The following is a 16194-nucleotide window of genomic DNA, read 5'->3' as shown; positions in this document are numbered from 1 at the left end:
GAAGGCTTTTTGCCAGTTATAGCGCCACCTATGGTCCGATCTCCATGAAACTCTGCATGCTTCCTCACCATGTTCTGACACATATGCTCATCAATTTTTGTGAAGTTCTGAGTTTTCATTTGGGATTTATAGGCTTTTTAGTGTATTTTGCCACGCCCCTTTTCTAAATGACCCTGTTACAGCCACCCAAATGCAAAAGTTCAACTTTTTTTCGATAATTATTGATCTAGAGAGTCCAGAGAATTGTCCTAGACTGGTTTGGTTCCGATCGGGCCAAAAACCAGGGACTAGTTCGCAAAAGTAGGTTTTGGACAAAATCCGACATAGCAGAACATTTTCCCTGCCTACATCCAAATCGGAGATAGCCATTTTGTCCGCCTTGAGCCAAGGATTCCAACGATATAAGACACTTGATCCTGGGACAAACGGTCTAAGAGTTATGAGCGATTTAGTACTTTTGGTTGCTGTAGCGCCACCTATGGGCCAATTGGGGTCATACTCTGATAGGTTGTCCCCAAATTGAGGCCTACCATCTGGCCAGGTTTCACGTCTCTAGGCCTTACGGTTTGTCCTGCACGATGCGTTTTACGAATCCTTACAATTACAATAGGGTTTCAGCATTTCATGCTTGAACCCCTAATAAGAATGAAGGCTTTTTGCCAGTTATAGCGCCACCTATGGTCCGATCTCCATGAAACTCTGCATGCTTCCTCACCATGTTCTGACACATATGCTCATCAATTTTTGTGAAGTTCTGAGTTTTCATTTGGGATTTATAGGCTTTTTAGTGTATTTTGCCACGCCCCTTTTCTAAATGACCCTGTTACAGCCACCCAAATGCAAAAGTTCAACTTTTTTTCGATAATTATTGATCTAGAGAGTCCAGAGAATTGTCCTAGACTGGTTTGGTTCCGATCGGGCCAAAAACCAGGGACTAGTTCGCAAAAGTAGGTTTTGGACAAAATCCGACATAGCAGAACATTTTCCCTGCCTACATCCAAATCGGAGATAGCCATTTTGTCCGCCTTGAGCCAAGGATTCCAACGATATAAGACACTTGATCCTGGGACAAACGGTCTAAGAGTTATGAGCGATTTAGTACTTTTGGTTGCTGTAGCGCCACCTATGGGCCAATTGGGGTCATACTCTGATAGGTTGTCCCCAAATTGAGGCCTACCATCTGGCCAGGTTTCACGTCTCTAGGCCTTACGGTTTGTCCTGCACGATGCGTTTTACGAATCCTTACAATTACAATAGGGTTTCAGCATTTCATGCTTGAACCCCTAATAAGAATGAAGGCTTTTTGCCAGTTATAGCGCCACCTATGGTCCGATCTCCATGAAACTCTGCATGCTTCCTCACCATGTTCTGACACATATGCTCATCAATTTTTGTGAAGTTCTGAGTTTTCATTTGGGATTTATAGGCTTTTTAGTGTATTTTGCCACGCCCCTTTTCTAAATGACCCTGTTACAGCCACCCAAATGCAAAAGTTCAACTTTTTTTCGATAATTATTGATCTAGAGAGTCCAGAGAATTGTCCTAGACTGGTTTGGTTCCGATCGGGCCAAAAACCAGGGACTAGTTCGCAAAAGTAGGTTTTGGACAAAATCCGACATAGCAGAACATTTTCCCTGCCTACATCCAAATCGGAGATAGCCATTTTGTCCGCCTTGAGCCAAGGATTCCAACGATATAAGACACTTGATCCTGGGACAAACGGTCTAAGAGTTATGAGCGATTTAGTACTTTTGGTTGCTGTAGCGCCACCTATGGGCCAATTGGGGTCATACTCTGATAGGTTGTCCCCAAATTGAGGCCTACCATCTGGCCAGGTTTCACGTCTCTAGGCCTTACGGTTTGTCCTGCACGATGCGTTTTACGAATCCTTACAATTACAATAGGGTTTCAGCATTTCATGCTTGAACCCCTAATAAGAATGAAGGCTTTTTGCCAGTTATAGCGCCACCTATGGTCCGATCTCCATGAAACTCTGCATGCTTCCTCACCATGTTCTGACACATATGCTCATCAATTTTTGTGAAGTTCTGAGTTTTCATTTGGGATTTATAGGCTTTTTAGTGTATTTTGCCACGCCCCTTTTCTAAATGACCCTGTTACAGCCACCCAAATGCAAAAGTTCAACTTTTTTTCGATAATTATTGATCTAGAGAGTCCAGAGAATTGTCCTAGACTGGTTTGGTTCCGATCGGGCCAAAAACCAGGGACTAGTTCGCAAAAGTAGGTTTTGGACAAAATCCGACATAGCAGAACATTTTCCCTGCCTACATCCAAATCGGAGATAGCCATTTTGTCCGCCTTGAGCCAAGGATTCCAACGATATAAGACACTTGATCCTGGGACAAACGGTCTAAGAGTTATGAGCGATTTAGTACTTTTGGTTGCTGTAGCGCCACCTATGGGCCAATTGGGGTCATACTCTGATAGGTTGTCCCCAAATTGAGGCCTACCATCTGGCCAGGTTTCACGTCTCTAGGCCTTACGGTTTGTCCTGCACGATGCGTTTTACGAATCCTTACAATTACAATAGGGTTTCAGCATTTCATGCTTGAACCCCTAATAAGAATGAAGGCTTTTTGCCAGTTATAGCGCCACCTATGGTCCGATCTCCATGAAACTCTGCATGCTTCCTCACCATGTTCTGACACATATGCTCATCAATTTTTGTGAAGTTCTGAGTTTTCATTTGGGATTTATAGGCTTTTTAGTGTATTTTGCCACGCCCCTTTTCTAAATGACCCTGTTACAGCCACCCAAATGCAAAAGTTCAACTTTTTTTCGATAATTATTGATCTAGAGAGTCCAGAGAATTGTCCTAGACTGGTTTGGTTCCGATCGGGCCAAAAACCAGGGACTAGTTCGCAAAAGTAGGTTTTGGACAAAATCCGACATAGCAGAACATTTTCCCTGCCTACATCCAAATCGGAGATAGCCATTTTGTCCGCCTTGAGCCAAGGATTCCAACGATATAAGACACTTGATCCTGGGACAAACGGTCTAAGAGTTATGAGCGATTTAGTACTTTTGGTTGCTGTAGCGCCACCTATGGGCCAATTGGGGTCATACTCTGATAGGTTGTCCCCAAATTGAGGCCTACCATCTGGCCAGGTTTCACGTCTCTAGGCCTTACGGTTTGTCCTGCACGATGCGTTTTACGAATCCTTACAATTACAATAGGGTTTCAGCATTTCATGCTTGAACCCCTAATAAGAATGAAGGCTTTTTGCCAGTTATAGCGCCACCTATGGTCCGATCTCCATGAAACTCTGCATGCTTCCTCACCATGTTCTGACACATATGCTCATCAATTTTTGTGAAGTTCTGAGTTTTCATTTGGGATTTATAGGCTTTTTAGTGTATTTTGCCACGCCCCTTTTCTAAATGACCCTGTTACAGCCACCCAAATGCAAAAGTTCAACTTTTTTTCGATAATTATTGATCTAGAGAGTCCAGAGAATTGTCCTAGACTGGTTTGGTTCCGATCGGGCCAAAAACCAGGGACTAGTTCGCAAAAGTAGGTTTTGGACAAAATCCGACATAGCAGAACATTTTCCCTGCCTACATCCAAATCGGAGATAGCCATTTTGTCCGCCTTGAGCCAAGGATTCCAACGATATAAGACACTTGATCCTGGGACAAACGGTCTAAGAGTTATGAGCGATTTAGTACTTTTGGTTGCTGTAGCGCCACCTATGGGCCAATTGGGGTCATACTCTGATAGGTTGTCCCCAAATTGAGGCCTACCATCTGGCCAGGTTTCACGTCTCTAGGCCTTACGGTTTGTCCTGCACGATGCGTTTTACGAATCCTTACAATTACAATAGGGTTTCAGCATTTCATGCTTGAACCCCTAATAAGAATGAAGGCTTTTTGCCAGTTATAGCGCCACCTATGGTCCGATCTCCATGAAACTCTGCATGCTTCCTCACCATGTTCTGACACATATGCTCATCAATTTTTGTGAAGTTCTGAGTTTTCATTTGGGATTTATAGGCTTTTTAGTGTATTTTGCCACGCCCCTTTTCTAAATGACCCTGTTACAGCCACCCAAATGCAAAAGTTCAACTTTTTTTCGATAATTATTGATCTAGAGAGTCCAGAGAATTGTCCTAGACTGGTTTGGTTCCGATCGGGCCAAAAACCAGGGACTAGTTCGCAAAAGTAGGTTTTGGACAAAATCCGACATAGCAGAACATTTTCCCTGCCTACATCCAAATCGGAGATAGCCATTTTGTCCGCCTTGAGCCAAGGATTCCAACGATATAAGACACTTGATCCTGGGACAAACGGTCTAAGAGTTATGAGCGATTTAGTACTTTTGGTTGCTGTAGCGCCACCTATGGGCCAATTGGGGTCATACTCTGATAGGTTGTCCCCAAATTGAGGCCTACCATCTGGCCAGGTTTCACGTCTCTAGGCCTTACGGTTTGTCCTGCACGATGCGTTTTACGAATCCTTACAATTACAATAGGGTTTCAGCATTTCATGCTTGAACCCCTAATAAGAATGAAGGCTTTTTGCCAGTTATAGCGCCACCTATGGTCCGATCTCCATGAAACTCTGCATGCTTCCTCACCATGTTCTGACACATATGCTCATCAATTTTTGTGAAGTTCTGAGTTTTCATTTGGGATTTATAGGCTTTTTAGTGTATTTTGCCACGCCCCTTTTCTAAATGACCCTGTTACAGCCACCCAAATGCAAAAGTTCAACTTTTTTTCGATAATTATTTGATCTAGAGAGTCCAGAGAATTGTCCTAGACTGGTTTGGTTCCGATCGGGCCAAAAACCAGGGACTAGTTCGCAAAAGTAGGTTTTGGACAAAATCCGACATAGCAGAACATTTTCCCTGCCTACATCCAAATCGGAGATAGCCATTTTGTCCGCCTTGAGCCAAGGATTCCAACGATATAGACACTTGATCCTGGGACAAACGGTCTAAGAGTTATGAGCGATTTAGTACTTTTGGTTGCTGTAGCGCCACCTATGGGCCAATTGGGGTCATACTCTGATAGGTTGTCCCCAAATTGAGGCCTACCATCTGGCCAGGTTTCACGTCTCTAGGCCTTACGGTTTGTCCTGCACGATGCGTTTTACGAATCCTTACAATTACAATAGGGTTTCAGCATTTCATGCTTGAACCCCTAATAAGAATGAAGGCTTTTTGCCAGTTATAGCGCCACCTATGGTCCGATCTCCATGAAACTCTGCATGCTTCCCTCACCATGTTCTGACACATATGCTCATCAATTTTTGTGAAGTTCTGAGTTTTCATTTGGGATTTATAGGCTTTTTAGTGTATTTTGCCACGCCCCTTTTCTAAATGACCCTGTTACAGCCACCCAAATGCAAAAGTTCAACTTTTTTTCGATAATTATTGATCTAGAGAGTCCAGAGAATTGTCCTAGACTGGTTTGGTTCCGATCGGGCCAAAAACCAGGGACTAGTTCGCAAAAGTAGGTTTTGGACAAAATCCGACATAGCAGAACATTTTCCCTGCCTACATCCAAATCGGAGATAGCCATTTTGTCCGCCTTGAGCCAAGGATTCCAACGATATAAGACACTTGATCCTGGGACAAACGGTCTAAGAGTTATGAGCGATTTAGTACTTTTGGTTGCTGTAGCGCCACCTATGGGCCAATTGGGGTCATACTCTGATAGGTTGTCCCCAAATTGAGGCCTACCATCTGGCCAGGTTTCACGTCTCTAGGCCTTACGGTTTGTCCTGCACGATGCGTTTTACGAATCCTTACAATTACAATAGGGTTTCAGCATTTCATGCTTGAACCCCTAATAAGAATGAAGGCTTTTTGCCAGTTATAGCGCCACCTATGGTCCGATCTCCATGAAACTCTGCATGCTTCCTCACCATGTTCTGACACATATGCTCATCAATTTTTGTGAAGTTCTGAGTTTTCATTTGGGATTTATAGGCTTTTTAGTGTATTTTGCCACGCCCCTTTTCTAAATGACCCTGTTACAGCCACCCAAATGCAAAAGTTCAACTTTTTTTCGATAATTATTGATCTAGAGAGTCCAGAGAATTGTCCTAGACTGGTTTGGTTCCGATCGGGCCAAAAACCAGGGACTAGTTCGCAAAAGTAGGTTTTGGACAAAATCCGACATAGCAGAACATTTTCCCTGCCTAATCCAAATCGGAGATAGCCATTTTGTCCGCCTTGAGCCAAGGATTCCAACGATATAAGACACTTGATCCTGGGACAAACGGTCTAAGAGTTATGAGCGATTTAGTACTTTTGGTTGCTGTAGCGCCACCTATGGGCCAATTGGGGTCATACTCTGATAGGTTGTCCCCAAATTGAGGCCTACCATCTGGCCAGGTTTCACGTCTCTAGGCCTTACGGTTTGTCCTGCACGATGCGTTTTACGAATCCTTACAATTACAATAGGGTTTCAGCATTTCATGCTTGAACCCCTAATAAGAATGAAGGCTTTTTGCCAGTTATAGCGCCACCTATGGTCCGATCTCCATGAAACTCTGCATGCTTCCTCACCATGTTCTGACACATATGCTCATCAATTTTGTGAAGTTCTGAGTTTTCATTTGGGATTTATAGGCTTTTTAGTGTATTTTGCCACGCCCCTTTTCTAAATGACCCTGTTACAGCCACCCAAATGCAAAAGTTCAACTTTTTTTCGATAATTATTGATCTAGAGAGTCCAGAGAATTGTCCTAGACTGGTTTGGTTCCGATCGGGCCAAAAACCAGGGGACTAGTTCGCAAAAGTAGGTTTTGGACAAAATCCGACATAGCAGAACATTTTCCCTGCCTACATCCAAATCGGAGATAGCCATTTTGTCCGCCTTGAGCCAAGGATTCCAACGATATAAGACACTTGATCCTGGGACAAACGGTCTAAGAGTTATGAGCGATTTAGTACTTTTGGTTGCTGTAGCGCCACCTATGGGCCAATTGGGTCATACTCTGATAGGTTGTCCCCAAATTGAGGGCCTACCATCTGGCCAGGTTTCACGTCTCTAGGCCTTACGGTTTGTCCTGCACGATGCGTTTTACGAATCCTTACAATTACAATAGGGTTTCAGCATTTCATGCTTGAACCCCTAATAAGAATGAAGGCTTTTTGCCAGTTATAGCGCCACCTATGGTCCGATCTCCATGAAACTCTGCATGCTTCCTCACCATGTTCTGACACATATGCTCATCAATTTTTGTGAAGTTCTGAGTTTTCATTTGGGATTTATAGGCTTTTTAGTGTATTTTGCCACGCCCCTTTTCTAAATGACCCTGTTACAGCCACCCAAATGCAAAGTTCAACTTTTTTTCGATAATTATTGATCTAGAGAGTCCAGAGAATTGTCCTAGACTGGTTTGGTTCCGATCGGGCCAAAAACCAGGGACTAGTTCGCAAAAGTAGGTTTTGGACAAAATCCGACATAGCAGAACATTTTCCCTGCCTACATCCAAATCGGAGATAGCCATTTTGTCCGCCTTGAGCCAAGGATTCCAACGATATAAGACACTTGATCCTGGACAAACGGTCTAAGAGTTATGAGCGATTTAGTACTTTTGGTTGCTGTAGCGCCACCTATGGGCCAATTGGGGTCATACTCTGATAGGTTGTCCCCAAATTGAGGCCTACCATCTGGCCAGGTTTCACGTCTCTAGGCCTTACGGTTTGTCCTGCACGATGCGTTTTACGAATCCTTACAATTACAATAGGGTTTCAGCATTTCATGCTTGAACCCCTAATAAGAATGAAGGCTTTTTGCCAGTTATAGCGCCACCTATGGTCCGATCTCCATGAAACTCTGCATGCTTCCTCACCATGTTCTGACACATATGCTCATCAATTTTTGTGAAGTTCTGAGTTTTCATTTGGGATTTATAGGCTTTTTAGTGTATTTTGCCACGCCCCTTTTCTAAATGACCCTGTTACAGCCACCCAAATGCAAAAGTTCAACTTTTTTTCGATAATTATTGATCTAGAGAGTCCAGAGAATTGTCCTAGACTGGTTTGGTTCCGATCGGGCCAAAACCAGGGACTAGTTCGCAAAAGTAGGTTTTGGACAAAATCCGACATAGCAGAACATTTTCCCTGCCTACATCCAAATCGGAGATAGCCATTTTGTCCGCCTTGAGCCAAGGATTCAACGATATAAGACACTTGATCCTGGGACAAACGGTCTAAGAGTTATGAGCGATTTAGTACTTTTGGTTGCTGTAGCGCCACCTATGGGCCAATTGGGGTCATACTCTGATAGGTTGTCCCCAAATTGAGGCCTACCATCTGGCCAGGTTTCACGTCTCTAGGCCTTACGGTTTGTCCTGCACGATGCGTTTTACGAATCCTTACAATTACAATAGGGTTTCAGCATTTCATGCTTGAACCCCTAATAAGAATGAAGGCTTTTTGCCAGTTATAGCGCCACCTATGGTCCGATCTCCATGAAACTCTGCATGCTTCCTCACCATGTTCTGACACATATGCTCATCAATTTTTGTGAAGTTCTGAGTTTTCATTTGGGATTTATAGGCTTTTTAGTGTATTTTGCCACGCCCCTTTTTCTAAATGACCCTGTTACAGCCACCCAAATGCAAAAGTTCAACTTTTTTTCGATAATTATTGATCTAGAGAGTCCAGAGAATTGTCCTAGACTGGTTTGGTTCCGATCGGGCCAAAAACCAGGGACTAGTTCCAAAAGTAGGTTTTGGACAAAATCCGACATAGCAGAACATTTTCCCTGCCTACATCCAAATCGGAGATAGCATTTTGTCCGCCTTGAGCCAAGGATTCCAACGATATAAGACACTTGATCCTGGGACAAACGGTCTAAGAGTTATGAGCGATTTAGTACTTTTGGTTGCTGTAGCGCCACCTATGGGCCAATTGGGGTCATACTCTGATAGGTTGTCCCCAAATTGAGGCCTACCATCTGGCCAGGTTTCACGTCTCTAGGCCTTACGGTTTGTCCTGCACGATGCGTTTTACGAATCCTTACAATTACAATAGGGTTTCAGCATTTCATGCTTGAACCCCTAATAAGAATGAAGGCTTTTTGCCAGTTATAGCGCCACCTATGGTCCGATCTCCATGAAACTCTGCATGCTTCCTCACCATGTTCTGACACATATGCTCATCAATTTTTGTGAAGTTCTGAGTTTTCATTTGGGATTTATAGGCTTTTTAGTGTATTTTGCCACGCCCCTTTTCTAAATGACCCTGTTACAGCCACCCAAATGCAAAAGTTCAACTTTTTTTCGATAATTATTGATCTAGAGAGTCCAGAGAATTGTCCTAGACTGGTTTGGTTCCGATCGGGCCAAAAACCAGGGACTAGTTCGCAAAAGTAGGTTTTGGACAAAATCCGACATAGCAGAACATTTTCCCTGCCTACATCCAAATCGGAGATAGCCATTTTGTCCGCCTTGAGCCAAGGATTCCAACGATATAAGACACTTGATCCTGGGACAAACGGTCTAAGAGTTATGAGCGATTTAGTACTTTTGGTTGCTGTAGCGCCACCTATGGGCCAATTGGGGTCATACTCTGATAGGTTGTCCCCAAATTGAGGCCTACCATCTGGCCAGGTTTCACGTCTCTAGGCCTTACGGTTTGTCCTGCACGATGCGTTTTACGAATCCTTACAATTACAATAGGGTTTCAGCATTTCATGCTTGAACCCCTAATAAGAATGAAGGCTTTTTGCCAGTTATAGCGCCACCTATGGTCCGATCTCCATGAAACTCTGCATGCTTCCTCACCATGTTCTGACACATATGCTCATCAATTTTTGTGAAGTTCTGAGTTTTCATTTGGGATTTATAGGCTTTTTAGTGTATTTTGCCACGCCCCTTTTCTAAATGACCCTGTTACAGCCACCCAAATGCAAAAGTTCAACTTTTTTTCGATAATTATTGATCTAGAGAGTCCAGAGAATTGTCCTAGACTGGTTTGGTTCCGATCGGGCCAAAAACCAGGGACTAGTTCGCAAAAGTAGGTTTTGGACAAAATCCGACATAGCAGAACATTTTCCCTGCCTACATCCAAATCGGAGATAGCCATTTTGTCCGCCTTGAGCCAAGGATTCCAACGATATAAGACACTTGATCCTGGGACAAACGGTCTAAGAGTTATGAGCGATTTAGTACTTTTGGTTGCTGTAGCGCCACCTATGGGCCAATTGGGGTCATACTCTGATAGGTTGTCCCCAAATTGAGGCCTACCATCTGGCCAGGTTTCACGTCTCTAGGCCTTACGGTTTGTCCTGCACGATGCGTTTTACGAATCCTTACAATTACAATAGGGTTTCAGCATTTCATGCTTGAACCCCTAATAAGAATGAAGGCTTTTTGCCAGTTATAGCGCCACCTATGGTCCGATCTCCATGAAACTCTGCATGCTTCCTCACCATGTTCTGACACATATGCTCATCAATTTTTGTGAAGTTCTGAGTTTTCATTTGGGATTTATAGGCTTTTTAGTGTATTTTGCCACGCCCCTTTTCTAAATGACCCTGTTACAGCCACCCAAATGCAAAAGTTCAACTTTTTTTCGATAATTATTGATCTAGAGAGTCCAGAGAATTGTCCTAGACTGGTTTGGTTCCGATCGGGCCAAAAACCAGGGACTAGTTCGCAAAAGTAGGTTTTGGACAAAATCCGACATAGCAGAACATTTTCCCTGCCTACATCCAAATCGGAGATAGCCATTTTGTCCGCCTTGAGCCAAGGATTCCAACGATATAAGACACTTGATCCTGGGACAAACGGTCTAAGAGTTATGAGCGATTTAGTACTTTTGGTTGCTGTAGCGCCACCTATGGGCCAATTGGGGTCATACTCTGATAGGTTGTCCCCAAATTGAGGCCTACCATCTGGCCAGGTTTCACGTCTCTAGGCCTTACGGTTTGTCCTGCACGATGCGTTTTACGAATCCTTACAATTACAATAGGGTTTCAGCATTTCATGCTTGAACCCCTAATAAGAATGAAGGCTTTTTGCCAGTTATAGCGCCACCTATGGTCCGATCTCCATGAAACTCTGCATGCTTCCTCACCATGTTCTGACACATATGCTCATCAATTTTTGTGAAGTTCTGAGTTTTCATTTGGGATTTATAGGCTTTTTAGTGTATTTTGCCACGCCCCTTTTCTAAATGACCCTGTTACAGCCACCCAAATGCAAAAGTTCAACTTTTTTTCGATAATTATTGATCTAGAGAGTCCAGAGAATTGTCCTAGACTGGTTTGGTTCCGATCGGGCCAAAAACCAGGGACTAGTTCGCAAAAGTAGGTTTTGGACAAAATCCGACATAGCAGAACATTTTCCCTGCCTACATCCAAATCGGAGATAGCCATTTTGTCCGCCTTGAGCCAAGGATTCCAACGATATAAGACACTTGATCCTGGGACAAACGGTCTAAGAGTTATGAGCGATTTAGTACTTTTGGTTGCTGTAGCGCCACCTATGGGCCAATTGGGGTCATACTCTGATAGGTTGTCCCCAAATTGAGGCCTACCATCTGGCCAGGTTTCACGTCTCTAGGCCTTACGGTTTGTCCTGCACGATGCGTTTTACGAATCCTTACAATTACAATAGGGTTTCAGCATTTCATGCTTGAACCCCTAATAAGAATGAAGGCTTTTTGCCAGTTATAGCGCCACCTATGGTCCGATCTCCATGAAACTCTGCATGCTTCCTCACCATGTTCTGACACATATGCTCATCAATTTTTGTGAAGTTCTGAGTTTTCATTTGGGATTTATAGGCTTTTTAGTGTATTTTGCCACGCCCCTTTTCTAAATGACCCTGTTACAGCCACCCAAATGCAAAAGTTCAACTTTTTTTCGATAATTATTGATCTAGAGAGTCCAGAGAATTGTCCTAGACTGGTTTGGTTCCGATCGGGCCAAAAACCAGGGACTAGTTCGCAAAAGTAGGTTTTGGACAAAATCCGACATAGCAGAACATTTTCCCTGCCTACATCCAAATCGGAGATAGCCATTTTGTCCGCCTTGAGCCAAGGATTCCAACGATATAAGACACTTGATCCTGGGACAAACGGTCTAAGAGTTATGAGCGATTTAGTACTTTTGGTTGCTGTAGCGCCACCTATGGGCCAATTGGGGTCATACTCTGATAGGTTGTCCCCAAATTGAGGCCTACCATCTGGCCAGGTTTCACGTCTCTAGGCCTTACGGTTTGTCCTGCACGATGCGTTTTACGAATCCTTACAATTACAATAGGGTTTCAGCATTTCATGCTTGAACCCCTAATAAGAATGAAGGCTTTTTGCCAGTTATAGCGCCACCTATGGTCCGATCTCCATGAAACTCTGCATGCTTCCTCACCATGTTCTGACACATATGCTCATCAATTTTTGTGAAGTTCTGAGTTTTCATTTGGGATTTATAGGCTTTTTAGTGTATTTTGCCACGCCCCTTTTCTAAATGACCCTGTTACAGCCACCCAAATGCAAAAGTTCAACTTTTTTTCGATAATTATTGATCTAGAGAGTCCAGAGAATTGTCCTAGACTGGTTTGGTTCCGATCGGGCCAAAAACCAGGGACTAGTTCGCAAAAGTAGGTTTTGGACAAAATCCGACATAGCAGAACATTTTCCCTGCCTACATCCAAATCGGAGATAGCCATTTTGTCCGCCTTGAGCCAAGGATTCCAACGATATAAGACACTTGATCCTGGGACAAACGGTCTAAGAGTTATGAGCGATTTAGTACTTTTGGTTGCTGTAGCGCCACCTATGGGCCAATTGGGGTCATACTCTGATAGGTTGTCCCCAAATTGAGGCCTACCATCTGGCCAGGTTTCACGTCTCTAGGCCTTACGGTTTGTCCTGCACGATGCGTTTTACGAATCCTTACAATTACAATAGGGTTTCAGCATTTCATGCTTGAACCCCTAATAAGAATGAAGGCTTTTTGCCAGTTATAGCGCCACCTATGGTCCGATCTCCATGAAACTCTGCATGCTTCCTCACCATGTTCTGACACATATGCTCATCAATTTTTGTGAAGTTCTGAGTTTTCATTTGGGATTTATAGGCTTTTTAGTGTATTTTGCCACGCCCCTTTTCTAAATGACCCTGTTACAGCCACCCAAATGCAAAAGTTCAACTTTTTTTCGATAATTATTGATCTAGAGAGTCCAGAGAATTGTCCTAGACTGGTTTGGTTCCGATCGGGCCAAAAACCAGGGACTAGTTCGCAAAAGTAGGTTTTGGACAAAATCCGACATAGCAGAACATTTTCCCTGCCTACATCCAAATCGGAGATAGCCATTTTGTCCGCCTTGAGCCAAGGATTCCAACGATATAAGACACTTGATCCTGGGACAAACGGTCTAAGAGTTATGAGCGATTTAGTACTTTTGGTTGCTGTAGCGCCACCTATGGGCCAATTGGGGTCATACTCTGATAGGTTGTCCCCAAATTGAGGCCTACCATCTGGCCAGGTTTCACGTCTCTAGGCCTTACGGTTTGTCCTGCACGATGCGTTTTACGAATCCTTACAATTACAATAGGGTTTCAGCATTTCATGCTTGAACCCCTAATAAGAATGAAGGCTTTTTGCCAGTTATAGCGCCACCTATGGTCCGATCTCCATGAAACTCTGCATGCTTCCTCACCATGTTCTGACACATATGCTCATCAATTTTTGTGAAGTTCTGAGTTTTCATTTGGGATTTATAGGCTTTTTAGTGTATTTTGCCACGCCCCTTTTCTAAATGACCCTGTTACAGCCACCCAAATGCAAAAGTTCAACTTTTTTTCGATAATTATTGATCTAGAGAGTCCAGAGAATTGTCCTAGACTGGTTTGGTTCCGATCGGGCCAAAAACCAGGGACTAGTTCGCAAAAGTAGGTTTTGGACAAAATCCGACATAGCAGAACATTTTCCCTGCCTACATCCAAATCGGAGATAGCCATTTTGTCCGCCTTGAGCCAAGGATTCCAACGATATAAGACACTTGATCCTGGGACAAACGGTCTAAGAGTTATGAGCGATTTAGTACTTTTGGTTGCTGTAGCGCCACCTATGGGCCAATTGGGGTCATACTCTGATAGGTTGTCCCCAAATTGAGGCCTACCATCTGGCCAGGTTTCACGTCTCTAGGCCTTACGGTTTGTCCTGCACGATGCGTTTTACGAATCCTTACAATTACAATAGGGTTTCAGCATTTCATGCTTGAACCCCTAATAAGAATGAAGGCTTTTTGCCAGTTATAGCGCCACCTATGGTCCGATCTCCATGAAACTCTGCATGCTTCCTCACCATGTTCTGACACATATGCTCATCAATTTTTGTGAAGTTCTGAGTTTTCATTTGGGATTTATAGGCTTTTTAGTGTATTTTGCCACGCCCCTTTTCTAAATGACCCTGTTACAGCCACCCAAATGCAAAAGTTCAACTTTTTTTCGATAATTATTGATCTAGAGAGTCCAGAGAATTGTCCTAGACTGGTTTGGTTCCGATCGGGCCAAAAACCAGGGACTAGTTCGCAAAAGTAGGTTTTGGACAAAATCCGACATAGCAGAACATTTTCCCTGCCTACATCCAAATCGGAGATAGCCATTTTGTCCGCCTTGAGCCAAGGATTCCAACGATATAAGACACTTGATCCTGGGACAAACGGTCTAAGAGTTATGAGCGATTTAGTACTTTTGGTTGCTGTAGCGCCACCTATGGGCCAATTGGGGTCATACTCTGATAGGTTGTCCCCAAATTGAGGCCTACCATCTGGCCAGGTTTCACGTCTCTAGGCCTTACGGTTTGTCCTGCACGATGCGTTTTACGAATCCTTACAATTACAATAGGGTTTCAGCATTTCATGCTTGAACCCCTAATAAGAATGAAGGCTTTTTGCCAGTTATAGCGCCACCTATGGTCCGATCTCCATGAAACTCTGCATGCTTCCTCACCATGTTCTGACACATATGCTCATCAATTTTTGTGAAGTTCTGAGTTTTCATTTGGGATTTATAGGCTTTTTAGTGTATTTTGCCACGCCCCTTTTCTAAATGACCCTGTTACAGCCACCCAAATGCAAAAGTTCAACTTTTTTTCGATAATTATTGATCTAGAGAGTCCAGAGAATTGTCCTAGACTGGTTTGGTTCCGATCGGGCCAAAAACCAGGGACTAGTTCGCAAAAGTAGGTTTTGGACAAAATCCGACATAGCAGAACATTTTCCCTGCCTACATCCAAATCGGAGATAGCCATTTTGTCCGCCTTGAGCCAAGGATTCCAACGATATAAGACACTTGATCCTGGGACAAACGGTCTAAGAGTTATGAGCGATTTAGTACTTTTGGTTGCTGTAGCGCCACCTATGGGCCAATTGGGGTCATACTCTGATAGGTTGTCCCCAAATTGAGGCCTACCATCTGGCCAGGTTTCACGTCTCTAGGCCTTACGGTTTGTCCTGCACGATGCGTTTTACGAATCCTTACAATTACAATAGGGTTTCAGCATTTCATGCTTGAACCCCTAATAAGAATGAAGGCTTTTTGCCAGTTATAGCGCCACCTATGGTCCGATCTCCATGAAACTCTGCATGCTTCCTCACCATGTTCTGACACATATGCTCATCAATTTTTGTGAAGTTCTGAGTTTTCATTTGGGATTTATAGGCTTTTTAGTGTATTTTGCCACGCCCCTTTTCTAAATGACCCTGTTACAGCCACCCAAATGCAAAAGTTCAACTTTTTTTCGATAATTATTGATCTAGAGAGTCCAGAGAATTGTCCTAGACTGGTTTGGTTCCGATCGGAGCCAAAAACCAGGGACTAGTTCGCAAAAGTAGGTTTTGGACAAAATCCGACATAGCAGAACATTTTCCCTGCCTACATCCAAATCGGAGATAGCCATTTTGTCCGCCTTGAGCCAAGGATTCCAACGATATAAGACACTTGATCCTGGGACAAACGGTCTAAGAGTTATGAGCGATTTAGTACTTTTGGTTGCTGTAGCGCCACCTATGGGCCAATTGGGGTCATACTCTGATAGGTTGTCCCCAAATTGAGGCCTACCATCTGGCCAGGTTTCACGTCTCTAGGCCTTACGGTTTGTCCTGCACGATGCGTTTTACGAATCCTTACAATTACAATAGGGTTTCAGCATTTCATGCTTGAACCCCTAATAAGAATGAAGGCTTTTTGCCAGTTATAGC

Source organism: Leuciscus leuciscus (genome assembly GCF_965113295.1).
Source record: "Leuciscus leuciscus genome assembly, chromosome: 15".
NCBI lineage: Eukaryota > Metazoa > Chordata > Actinopteri > Cypriniformes > Leuciscidae > Leuciscus > Leuciscus leuciscus.
The sequence above is the reverse complement of the archived record's forward strand: the minus strand, read 5'-3'. Positions refer to the sequence as shown.